Consider the following 13,020-nt stretch of genomic DNA (forward strand, 5'->3'; position numbering starts at 1 on the left):
AATATTCGTAGTCCTCGAGGTGTGCAGCTCTTTTCAGGCGCACCCAAAAGGAAGGTGAGCATACCAGACTCTTGCCAATCTTAAACCTCTAGTAGGATGGTCAACTGAACCAGGCAACTTATCACTGCTAACCGTTACATTGCGGAGGTGGATACTTTAGCAAAATCAAAACATCTCCGCACAGGTCATAAAGGCCCCTGGAGGTGTCCAAGATAAGCCAGCACTAATCATAACCTCGCTCTAAATGGGATAGAGTGGTTGGCTCTGTGCCCGGCTACATTTGGTCTAATGAATCCATAATGACTGGACAATACACACAGCAGAGTGGAGACCAAAATAAAACTATTACACACCCCACAGTTAGTACCCAGAATAGTTGATCCTCATGTTCGATGATGATGATGATGATGATGTTTGTTGTTTAAAGGGGCCTATCAGCCAGGTCATCGGCCCCTAATGGTACGAGATACAACGAAATGTCCCAATAATTAAAACTTCCAAATGTATCCACTGACTAAAATCTAAAACGAATGATGAAAAATTGGCCATGAATCCAAAACAGTCAGTGGATCCAATCCGCAATCTCTTATTTTCAGAGATGATGCTTGTTGTCCAAAGGGGTCCAAAATCCAGATCATTGGCCCCTCGTAATAGTAATCACTGGCAAAGCAGAACCATGCTGTTCCTCCTATATTGGTACTAGTCACAGGTAACGTAGGCGCATGATGTTTCTCGCATGGTGGTACTAATCAAAGGTAATGTAGACCCATGGTATACGTATACAGTGGCACCACTCTCAGGTAACAAAAACCAATGGTGTTTCACACATAAGGGTACTACTCACAAGCAGCGCAGACCCACAGGAAACACAAACTCATGGTGTTTCACACATAAGGGTACTACTCACAAGCAGCGCAGACCCACAGGAAACACAAACTCATGGTGTTTCACACATAAGGGTACTACTCACAAGCAGCGCAGACCCACAGGAAACACAAACCCATGGTGGTTCACACATAAGGGTACTACTCACAAGAAGCGCAGACCCACAGGAAACACAAACTCATGGTGTTTCACACATAAGGGTACTACTCACAAGCAGCGCAGACCCACAGGAAACACAAACCCATGGTGGTTCACACATAAGGGTACTACTCACAAGCAGCGCAGACCCACAGGAAACATAAACCCATGGTGTTTCACACATAAGGGTACTACTCACAAGCAGCGCAGACCCACAGGAAACACAAACTCATGGTGTTTCACACATAAGGGTACTACTCACAAGCAGCGCAGACCCACAGGAAACACAAACCCATGGTGTTTCACACATAAGGGTACTACTCACAAGCAGCGCAGACCCACAGGAAACACAAACCCATGGTGGTTCACACATAAGGGTACTACTCACAAGCAGCGCAGACCCACAGGAAACACAAACCCATGGTGGTTCACACATAAGGGTACTACTCACAAGCAGCGCAGACGCACAGGAAACACAAACCCATAGTATTCCTCACATAATGGGACTACTCCTAGACCCATAGCTTTCCTCACATAGTGATACTAATCACCTTTTCTTTTTCTTGCAAGTTGCTTTACGTCGCACCGACACAGACAGGTCTTATAGCGACGAAGTACTAATCACGGGCGCCAGCGAAACCCGTGATGTTTCTCACTTAGTGATACTCAATAACCACAGGCAACATAGATCCATGGCGTTTCTCATAAAGTGGTACTACTCATAGGTAACGCAGACCCATTCTGAACACAGTGGAACCGTCCGGTGGAATGTACACGATGATACTTAATACCAGCAACGCCCCGACCCATAGTGTTCACATAGTGGTACTATGGTACTGCTCTTATGTAACGTAGACCCATGAGTCTCAGTACCTATCACATGTAATAGGTTCAAATTTCGCATTTTTTAAATTATGCATTCCATTAAGACACGTTCATTTTAAAAACTATTGTTCTTCAGTAATGAACGTTTAATATATTCCTCTGATATGCGCCCTGGACTATTTTCTTGCTCATGCAGGTTTATTTTTGAACTGTGTGTATGGACGCGACTGGTAGCGTTTCCCAAGCCAAGCTTGTCTTCCAATTGAAGCGTGGAACAAGATGGATCTTACGTCTCCCGGTATTTGGATTTGTGCCCAAACCATGGGTTTGGGGTGGTTGCTTGAATTTATAAAGGCTAGTAACCTGTGATACAACGTGCTGAAGATATTGGGGTGGAGGAGGGGGCATTTAATTAACTTCTTTTACATTTATTCCAAGTTTGTAGTGCTTAGATGAACTTTCAGCCAATCGCGTATTTGTAAGCTTGTTATTTATTTATTCACATTTATTCATATTATTTTTGGGTATTTAACGTCACTAAATAATTAATTTAAATGTGTACTACGATGTGATCTTCTGGGATATAACGAACAAGGTACAGACTTTAAAATATGTAAATTGTATGAAACCAAAATGGTTTCCTAGTTAAGTAGTTAGAGGTTTTACGTCAGAAGGTGAATGATGCACTCGCAAGAGTTTTCATGCGTCCCCTCATTACGGGCGGTAATATATTCACGTTTCGGACCAAAATCTGTACTATTCTATCAATGTTTCTGAAATTTGTACTATGAAATACTTGCATTTACGGAAGATATTTACACTATAAAAATTTCACACTTAACGTACCGTTTCCTAAATAAGTGTCAAAAACTCCAAACTTTTGCATAAATTTCCAAAAATCACAGCTTTCTGGAAAATAGTTTTAATTCCAATTATTTTTCGCATAATTCATTCTAATAATGCTTATAATATGATGAACTAAACAGAATGTAAGAATTTACTGATATCATATTTTTTAAATATATTTTTCATGACGTTCTAAATTTTAGATAATTTAGATTTGATTTTTTAATTTGGTACCTTTTCATCATAGTCTTATTTATTATTATGTTTAGTTCAAAACATTCTACGTTTCATAAGCTTCAATTTGACATATCAATGTATTCTACTTAAAATTTGAAGACATTGTAATTGTTTGAATTATGGAAAGTCTGGAGAAATTCATCGTATGGAAAATTGAACTTGAATCTTGGAATTTTATTCCGGGATTGGAATTACTTACTTTGAATAATTAAAACCCTCCTGGTGCATTAGTATCGGCCCCGTGGTGTAGGGGTAGTGTGCCTGCCTCTTACCCGGACGCCCCGGGTTCGATTCCCCGCCAGGTCAGGGATTTTTACCTGGACCCAAGGGCTGGTTGGAGGTCCACACAGCCTAGGTAATTAGAATTGAGGAGCTACCTGACGGTGAGATAGCGGCCGCGGTCTAGAAAGTCAAGAATAACGGCTTCTTCGTGCTGATCACACGACACCTCGAAATCCGCAGGCCTTCGAGCTGAGCAGCTGTCGCTTGGTAGGCCAAGGCCCTTCAAGGGCTGTAATGCCATGTGGTTTGGTTTGGTTTGATGCATAAGTAGGTCCATCTTGTTGCAGTTTTTTTGTCCTCTTTGAGTCGTTTTCTTCCTCTGAGATACCTTCAGTGGTAACTTCAGCCAGAAACTTGACATGTTCAGTATATGCTGCAAGTGCGGGCGATGGAGGTAAATTCATTATATACGAAAATGTTCTTGCTTCACTTCGCCACAACCAATAAGGCGCATCACATACACAAGTCTTCTGTTAATTTCAGGCATCTTACCAATTTTCCTTGATGTACACTGAGGTTCAGATTGAAAATCACAATTACTACACACCAAACCAACAACAAAAGCCCAACCTAACCTCTGTTTACAAAAGTTTTTCAGCGATATTGATCCACAGTTCATACAAACAGGACATACCAGCAAAAATAACAGTTTTTTTCTACACATTCCACACTAAATATAATGCTAAAACTACCTTGAGAATCACCACAATTACTGTCAAAATGCGAAGTAGGAAGTTTGGACTCAGAAGCACTACCTACTCACATTGGGAAGTTGATTTTCATTGTTCTCATCTTGGACTACTGTCTCAATAATATTTTGTTTATTCATTGTATACTTATTTCCGTAGAAACAACGCTTTCTTTTATAGCCACTATGTCTATTACTACCCATTATTCACTTAGCAGAAGTTAGTCACTCGATATAAACACAAATAAAAAAGCACATGGCAGTCATAGTTGGATTCCACACCATTTATGCAAGATTAAACATTTCTTCTCCAGAGATATATCATATGACAACCAATGCCGTCTTTTGGTTCACAAAGGTACTACACGATGAAACACCAGTGCGATGTATTGAAATGTAATTATGTTGAAAAATCTGCTCGAGTATAGAAAGCTAGCGAATTTTAGCACAAGATCACGCCCCCAGAGCAGAGAAATCATGAAAGCAGTGCTCCATTTAAATGCAATTTACGGCCTTTTCTTATGTCTCAGGTCAATGATACTTATATATTTGGAAACTAGAAATTCCAGGCTTTCATTTGACATCAAGAACCAAATATTGATTATTTTGACCTAAATCGCTACCGGTATTTCAAACGTGAATACATACCTTTTAAATTAATTTCACGTTTGTAGTGCTTAGATGAACTTTCAGCCCAATCGTGTATTTTTAAGCATATTATTTATTGTATTCACATTTATTCATATTATTCTTGAGTATTTAACGTCAACTCTGCTATGGAGGGTAAGAGAAGTAGAGGGAGACCAAGACGACGATGGTTAGAGTCGGTTTCTAACGATTTAAAGATAAGAGGTATAGAACTAAATGAGGCCACAACACTAGTTGCAAATCGAGGATTGTGGCGACGTTTAGTAAATTCTGAGAGGCTTGCAGACTGAACGCTGAAAGGCATAACAGTCTATAATATTAATGTATGTGTAGGCCTATGTATGGTTTTTTTTTTTTTTTTTTCTATTTTGTACTTACCTACCTGTACCTGAAATCTGGTTGTTTGTTAAAATTGAATATCTGAAAAGAAATATAACTTTTATTTTAAAGTTTTATGGGGTCGATGGCCTTCGATGTTAGGCCCCTTAAAACAACAAGCATCATCATCATCATCATCATCATCATCATTTTAAAGTTTTAAATTAATCTTTGACTCTCGTAGATAGACCCATTCCAGCCCGCACCTTCCTTCACCTCTGTGATCCACGAAAAAACGGTAATAATAATAATAATAATAATAATAATAATAATAATAATAATAATAATAATAATAATATTGAAATGGCGTATGGCTTTTAGTGCCGGGAGTGTCCGAGGACATGTTCGGCTCGCCAGGTGCAGGTCTTTTCATTTGACTCCCGTAGGCGACCTGCGTGTCGTGATGAAGATAAATGATGATGAAGACGACATATATACCCAGCCCCCGTGCCAGCGAAATTAACCAATGGTGGTTAAAATTCCCGACCCTGCCGGGAATCGAACCCGTGACTCCTGTGACCAAAGGCCAGCACGCTAACCACTTAGCCATGGAACCGGACATAATAATAATAATAATAATAATAATAATAATAATAATAATAATAATAATAATAATAATAATAATAAAACCGCCTGTTGCCATTTCTTGATGGATGCAGTGTTTTTGTATCTGTCTCTTGGCACAGGCGAGAGCAAAGTGTAGCTTCCACCGAAGTCCCAGTCTCATCCATGGCTGTGACAATATGGAAGCTGCTGGGGGTATGGGTGGTGCTGAGTAATGGCATTTGGGGCACAACTAGTGTCTGAGTGTTATGAAAGGTGTTGCTCATAGGATCAGTCGTGCTGCAGTGGCACCTTCTGGTCCAGTGAGGAAAGCAATGGCAAACTACCTCACTCCTCATCTTGCCTAGTACGCCTCATTTGGGCTCTGCCATTGGTTTTTTGCAGTTTCCCTATAACTGCATAGCCTTTGGTGGTGCTATTTGAGGATCCACCCAGCCTCTGGGCTGATGACCTAACAGACAGACAGAATAATAAATGTCTGCACTCATCCGATCTGTGAGGTTCACTGGGATTAACCCACTGCCTGTGAGCCGGCGAGCTAAAACTTGTAGGCGTTTTTTTTTTTACTGCCGAGTGCAAACTAGGTGAATCCCCTACCTCAAGGGCCGCACACTGAACAGGCCAGTTCACTAAACGGTCTTCCATCATAGCATAAATATAAATGTTACTCTCTCACAGTTTCATTTTCTGTCGTCATTCGTCATCTAAGAGATAAGTATCCTTTCCCCACGCATTACAAATTTATGATACCATGATCTCATAAAAGTTGGCCGTGCGCGTAGAGGCGCGCGGCTGTGAGCTTGCATCCGGGAGATAGTAGGTTCGAATCCCACTATCGGCAGCCCTGAAAATGGTTTTCCGTGGTTTCCCATTTTCACACCAGGCAAATGCTGGGGCTGTACCTTAATTAAGGCAACGGCCGCTTCCTTCCAACTCCTAGGCCTTTCCTATCCCATCGTCGCCATAAGACCTAACTGTGTCGGTGCGACGTAAAGCCCGTAGCAAAAAAAAAAAAAAAAGATCTCATAAAACATCAAATCCATATAACATGTTTTCCTCATGTGACTGCTAGCTCCTGACAAGAAATACGGAATAGCTCGGAGAAAGACTAGAGTACATTTTTTTTTAAAACGTAAAATGGGTAAAACACTAAATTCCGCTAGAATAAATCCAGAATTCCGCCAAAAAATCCGCTGTCCGCTAAATGATATATTTCTCCGCCAACAGTCTTCTAATTCCGCCAATTTTAGCGGAAAACCTTCTAAGTTGGCAACACTGGAGAGGAGTGCGCGCGCAGCATTCTTTCCTTCCATTCCCGGCTAGCTACGAATGTCAGTGGCGGCTGTGTATATTGTCAATGGCTGCAGTGCATTTAAGGTTACGTAATACGGAATACATGTGTGTCTCGGCGCCTTTGTCCGAAACCTGGGACAACGTGTTAAATTCCGGAATAATCCCGCTGAAAACTGAACGGTTGGCTACCATCGTCTTAGGTCATTCTATAGGCCAGTTTTGGAGATTTATTATGCCATCAAAATCAGGGTCCTGCTTATCAAAGATACCTCAACGTGATATTGTTCTCCAAATGCGGAATTTATAATGGATTATTATGCACGTTTTGGAACAATTTGAAAGGAGTGGTCGTTGCTAAGACTATTCTTGTGTTCCTATAATATTTTGCGGTACGATGACGTCAATGCACGGGATATAGGCCTATTCTTCTTGCCAAATGTTTGTAAGGTGTGATAATGTGTGTTAAGAGTCGTTCAAGAAGGAAGGATTACCTAATCCCACTGCCCAGTGAGCAGGGAGAACAGTGGTGCTATTTGTCTAAAGGGTAATTGACTGGCGACAATAAGAGCAACGGGCCTTTGCTAACTCTGTCCGTAACGGAGCGTAGCTCGTTAGTGGCTCGTCGTCCTCTCTAACAACTGTGTCAGGAGCTGTGGGACTAGTTGGAAGAGTGCCCACTAGATTGGTCAGCTGCAGCTCTACGTGGGCAGTCAATGGGCTGCTCTTCGGCAGCTGAAGGCAGTTGTCCGTATTTATCTCTTTCTCACTATTCGGAAATATCACATTACAGCTTCTTCAAAAGCCAGCGTTACTTCATTTATAACAGCCCTTCACAATGATGCTAATATAGGGCAAGTTGCTCCGGAACTCGAAATAACACGGTTTCATTGGAAATACATTTCCAAGGAATGTTTATATTTTTGTGTAATAGAAGACAGTCATATATTACAAGTTGCATTTAATAATAAATTAATTTTAACAGCCGAATACTGGAGTACTGGGGTTTAGATTTCCTCTCCCTTGGAAATTTTACAAAAGGAAAATAAACAGAAAATAAACAATAAACCAAATAAACATTCAGAGACATAATTGTAGAACCAAGAGATCTGTTGAATATATTTTCTAAGAAGCCTTGAAAGTTGGATTTTAGTTTGTAAATTGAACACGCCATTCGCTGAAAAATTGTTGACCTTGATCGTATTATTCTTGTTCCGTTTTTTAATGTAAGATTTTGTAGTGTACTGTAATCTGAACATCAACTTAATTCATTTGTATGTCCTTGCAAGTCCTGAATGGGCGTACCACAGATGCACAAGCACCTTCATTGTGTTCTATCAACATTTTGTAACTGTAACCGCACCCCCACCCCCCGCCATCGTCCGATTCTGGCTACGCTACATAATTTTAAGAGCTATGTACATAATTGGTAATTAGCCCTACATATTTACGCGGAAGCTGTTCAGTAACCTATTCAGCTGCATTTTGCTTCAGAAAACGTATCATCGTCATTATTTTAACTTTATTGGATTTTTAAGAAGGGGCCACCCTAGAATTATTCTAAAGTGAGTGTCCCAAGACATAGACTACACAGAATGGTCATTGAATGTTGCTGAGGTCTATAACAGAACTACCGGTATTCAGGTTTAACTTCCTAATTCTATCGCGAAACATGTCTTGGCATGCTTGGTTATAAATTTAGAGTTTAGCGGAAGAATTATTTCCTGATTTCCAAAATAATTTGGTATTCATAAGCTGTAAACGAAGATGAAGAGGGTAAAAGAATCGGATATTATTAGCAGACAGCTCCATATTTACCTGAGACAGTTGATGGTCGAATACTAACGAAGATTGTTCCTATTCATGCGTCGTACCTACGGAAAACTGCACAGTTCTAGTGATAGATCAAGAAAGCGACCTCTGGTACACCTGGAGAAATTTTATACATTGCACTGACGTCCATGACAATCAGAACGTCACTGAGACCCCTTGTTACTTATGTACACCAACCAACGTAACCTGAAATATGGAGGTAAATGTGTGTGTATCAAAAGCACCTATGTGTACAGAAGTACAAGCGTCAACACCTCATGGTTTATACCTGTTCTAGAGAGTTTCTTTATTTTTGATTCTTCGACTTTTTACCCTTAGACCAGTGTTTCTCAAAGTGTATGCCGTGATGACCTGGGGAGTCATGGCTTCCTCACAGTGGCGTATCGTGGAATCTCCACCGAGGCATGCAACTAGTAACCATGCAGTACAGTAACACAATGTATTAAGTAAATTTCAATTCTACTCACCCTAATTACATGTAGGTGAACTCGAGCCAAACAGTTTTACTGTAAGTTTCTGGATTAAACGTGCGTACACAATTCTTGTTTTCTGTTTTTAAATTTGCGAGGGAAGGTAGAGGTCTCCCGGCTTTAACTATACGAATCTTTTCATCAAACGAACGGTCAGTAAATGGCTTTTCAAAACTGATTTACAATTATATCCGTTTTAGACTCATCCATCGTTAATACCACATATGCGCAAAATATAATACAACACCAAAAACGACGAATAGCACAGGAACAGCACACACACAATGAACTCATTAAGCAGCAAAACACACAATGAATGAACTCACTAGTTAGCCACAACTCAAGCACTGGCACTGGTCAGTTTCGTCACGTTGGGTTCTCGCTGGGGAGTAATCTGTGGGTGCCGTTTGCTGTAAACTTGGACATGCCGACTTTCTCCAAGTTGCTAACAGATGGCACAGGGTAGCACGTGTATGGGGTGACAAAGTCTGACCAAGTTTCAATTGCAGTTACATCATTCGGAGGGTTTCAGAACTATGTCTGCCACCGAATGCATTTTTAAGATTGAATGCCTTACATCCTTAACTCCTTCATTTGCTATCTCGTTCTTTCTAGAGTGGAATAGATGGCGAGACTACACCAGCACCACACGTAGTCAAGCAACGGAACTAGAACATCTGCGCGGAACTTTTGAACTTCTGAGAGATGAAATCGTTAATATTTGACTTGAAACAACCTAAAATCGTACTTCAGACAGTTCTTTGTTATCATAACGCATGCAATGAATGCCTTGCATTCAAGGAAAATACGCCCCTGCTTCCTCACTGGGGCACCGCGGGATTGTAAAAAACCCATTAAAAATCCAATGCAATGAAATATGATACAATATTTACAGTCGTGGTGCGGCTCTATATCTCAACTAAGAGCTTTGCTAAAGCCTCTACCAGATGGCATTCTACATTTGTTATCTAGGCCTACGTTTCTTAGTTTTTCTAGAAGTGTACCGAACTTTCTCGGTACGTTGTTTTTGTAGATACAATTCTGCGCGGTGTAGGGTCTGTAAAAGGTGACGAGAATCTATGTGATGGGAGAGTGGAATGCAGTGGTATTCCAAGGAAAAGGAGGTAATACAGTAGGAGAATAAGGATTGGGACAAAAGAATGAAGTCCGCCTCTGTGGTGTAGTGGTTAGCGTGATTAGCTGCCACCCCCGGAGGCCCGGGTTCGATTCCCGGCTCTGCCACGAAATTTGAAAAGTGGTACGAGGGCTGGAACGGGGTCCACTCAGCCTCGGTAGGTCAACTGAGTAGAGGCGGATTCGATTCCCACCTCAGCCATCCTGGAAGTGGTTTTCCGTGGTTTCCCACTTCTCCTCCAGGCGAATGCCGGGATGGTACCTAACTTAAGGCCACGGCCACTTCCTTCCCTCTTCCTTGCCTATTCCTTCCAATCTTCCCATCCCTCCACAAGGCCCCTGCTCAGCATAGCAGGTGAGGCCGCCTGGGCGAGGTACTGGTCATACTCCCCAGTTGTATCCCCCGACCAAGAGTCTGAAGCTCCAGGACACTGCCCTTGAGGCGGTAGAGGTGGGATCCCTCGCTAAGTCCGAGGGAAAAACCGAACCTGGAGGGTAAAGAGATGAAATTTCGTATGGCTTTTAGTGCCGGGATATCCCAGAACGGGTTCGGCTCGCCAGGTGCAGGTCTTTCTATTTGACTCCCGTAGGCGACCTGCGCGTCATGATGAGGATGATAATGATGATGAAGACAACACATACACCCAGCCCCCGTGCCATTGGGATTAACCAATTAAGGTTAAAATCCCCGACCCGGCCGGGAATCGAACCCGGGACCCTCTGAACCGAAGGCCAATACGCTGACCGTTCAGCCAACGAGTCGGACGTAAACAGATGATGATGATGATTATGATGATGATGATGATGATGATGATGATGATGATGACAAAAGAATGAAGGAGGAAAACGGCTGGTTGAATTCTGCACCGAACATAATACTTGGTTCGCCGGCCCCGTAGTGTAGGGGTAGCGTGCCTGCCGCTTACCCGGAGGCTCCGGGTTCGATCACCGGCCAGGTCAGGGATTTTTACCTGGACCTGAGGGGTGGTTCGAGGTCCACTCAGCCTACGTGATTAAATTGAGGAGCTATCTGACGGTGAGATAGCGGCCCCGATCTCGAAAGTCAAGAATAACGGCCGAGAGGATTCGTCGTGCTGACCACACGACACCTCGTAATCTGCAGGCCTTCGGGCTGAGCAGCGGTCGCTTGGTAGGCCAAGGCCCTTCAAGGGCTGTAGTGCCATGGGGTCTTGAGAGGGGGTAATACTTGGTTCAAACACCACAAACGACGGCTGTATACCTGTACGAGACCTGGAGACACTGGAAGGTATAAAATAGATTTCATTATGATTGGCCAGAGGTTCAGAAACCAGGTGTCGGATTGCAAAACTTTTCCAAGAACATTCGTGGACTCTGACCACAACTTATTGCTCGTGAAGTGCCATCTGAAGTTGAAGAAATTGAAGAAAGGAAGGAATGTCAGAAGACGGGATCTGTGATCTAGACAAGTTGAAAAAAAGAGTGTGAGGGACTGTTTCAAGGAATATGTTGCACAAGGACTAAATGAAAAGCCTGAAGGAAACACAACAGAGAAAGAATGGATAGTCGTGAAGAACGAGGTCAGTAGGGCTGCTGAAGAAACGTTAGGAAGAAAGGAAAGATCTCCTAAGAATCAATGGATAACTCAGGAGATAATAGACCTGATTGATGAACGACGAAAATACAAGAATGCAAAAAAATGAAGAGGGCAGAAAGGAAGACAGGAGATTAAAGAATGGAGTAGGTAGAAACTGCAGTACAGCTAAGGAAGAATGGCTGAAGGAGAAGTGCAAGGATGTTGTAGCTTGTATGGTTCTAGGAAAGGTGGTGCTGCATACAGGAAAATCAACGAAACCTTTGGAGAAAGCAAAACTAGGTGTATGAATATTAAGAGCTCAGGTGGAAAAGCACTTCTAAGGAAACAGGGCAAGACAGAAAGATGACAAGAACATATCCAGCAGTTGTATCAAATTAAACACGTAGATGATATGGTTCTGGAACTAGAAGAAACTGTTGATGATTATGATGAAATGGGAGACCAACTATTGAGGTCAGAATTTGACAGAGCATTCAGAGACCTAAACAAGAACAAGGCACCCGGAATTGATGGCATTCTCTCAGAATTATTGACTGCCTTAGGAGAAACCAATATGACGAGGTTAATCCATTTAGTGTGTAACATGTATGAGACAGAAGAAGTGCCAACCGATTTTCGGCAGAATGTTGTTATACCTGTTGCCAAGAAAGCCGTGCTGACAAGTGTGAAAACTACCGCACCATTAATTTAGTATTTCACGCCTGCAAAATTTTAACACATACAGTATTATTTACAGAGAGCCTCCGTGGCTCAGGCGGCAGCGCGCCGGCCTCTCACCGCTGGCTTCCGTGGTTCAAATCCCGGTCACTCCATGTGAGATTTGTGCTGGTCAAAGCGGAGGCGGGACAGGTTTTTCTCCGGGTACTCCGGTTTTCCCTGCCATAATTCAGTCCAACAACAGTCTCCAATATCATTTCATTCCATCTGTCGTTCATTAATCATTGTCCCAGCGGAGTGCGACAGGCTTCGGTAGCCGGCACAATTCCTATCTTCGCCGCTACATGGGGAGTAGTATAATTGGATGGTTCTGGCGCCGCCACCTCCTCCGGGCTCCCTCCACCACCCGCGGGAAATTTGAATTTTGGCGGGAAATTTGAATTTTGGCGCGAGATTTGAATTTGTAAACAAAGCCACGTGCTTTTTGACAGCTGTCATCGACAACGCATCGCTAACCTCACTGCTGCCATCTTGACGGGCCTAAACCTCAGTAGTGCCAACTTAACCTA

The sequence above is a fragment of the Anabrus simplex genome, chromosome 2 (genome assembly GCF_040414725.1).
Source record: "Anabrus simplex isolate iqAnaSimp1 chromosome 2, ASM4041472v1, whole genome shotgun sequence".
Taxonomy (NCBI): domain Eukaryota; kingdom Metazoa; phylum Arthropoda; class Insecta; order Orthoptera; family Tettigoniidae; genus Anabrus; species Anabrus simplex.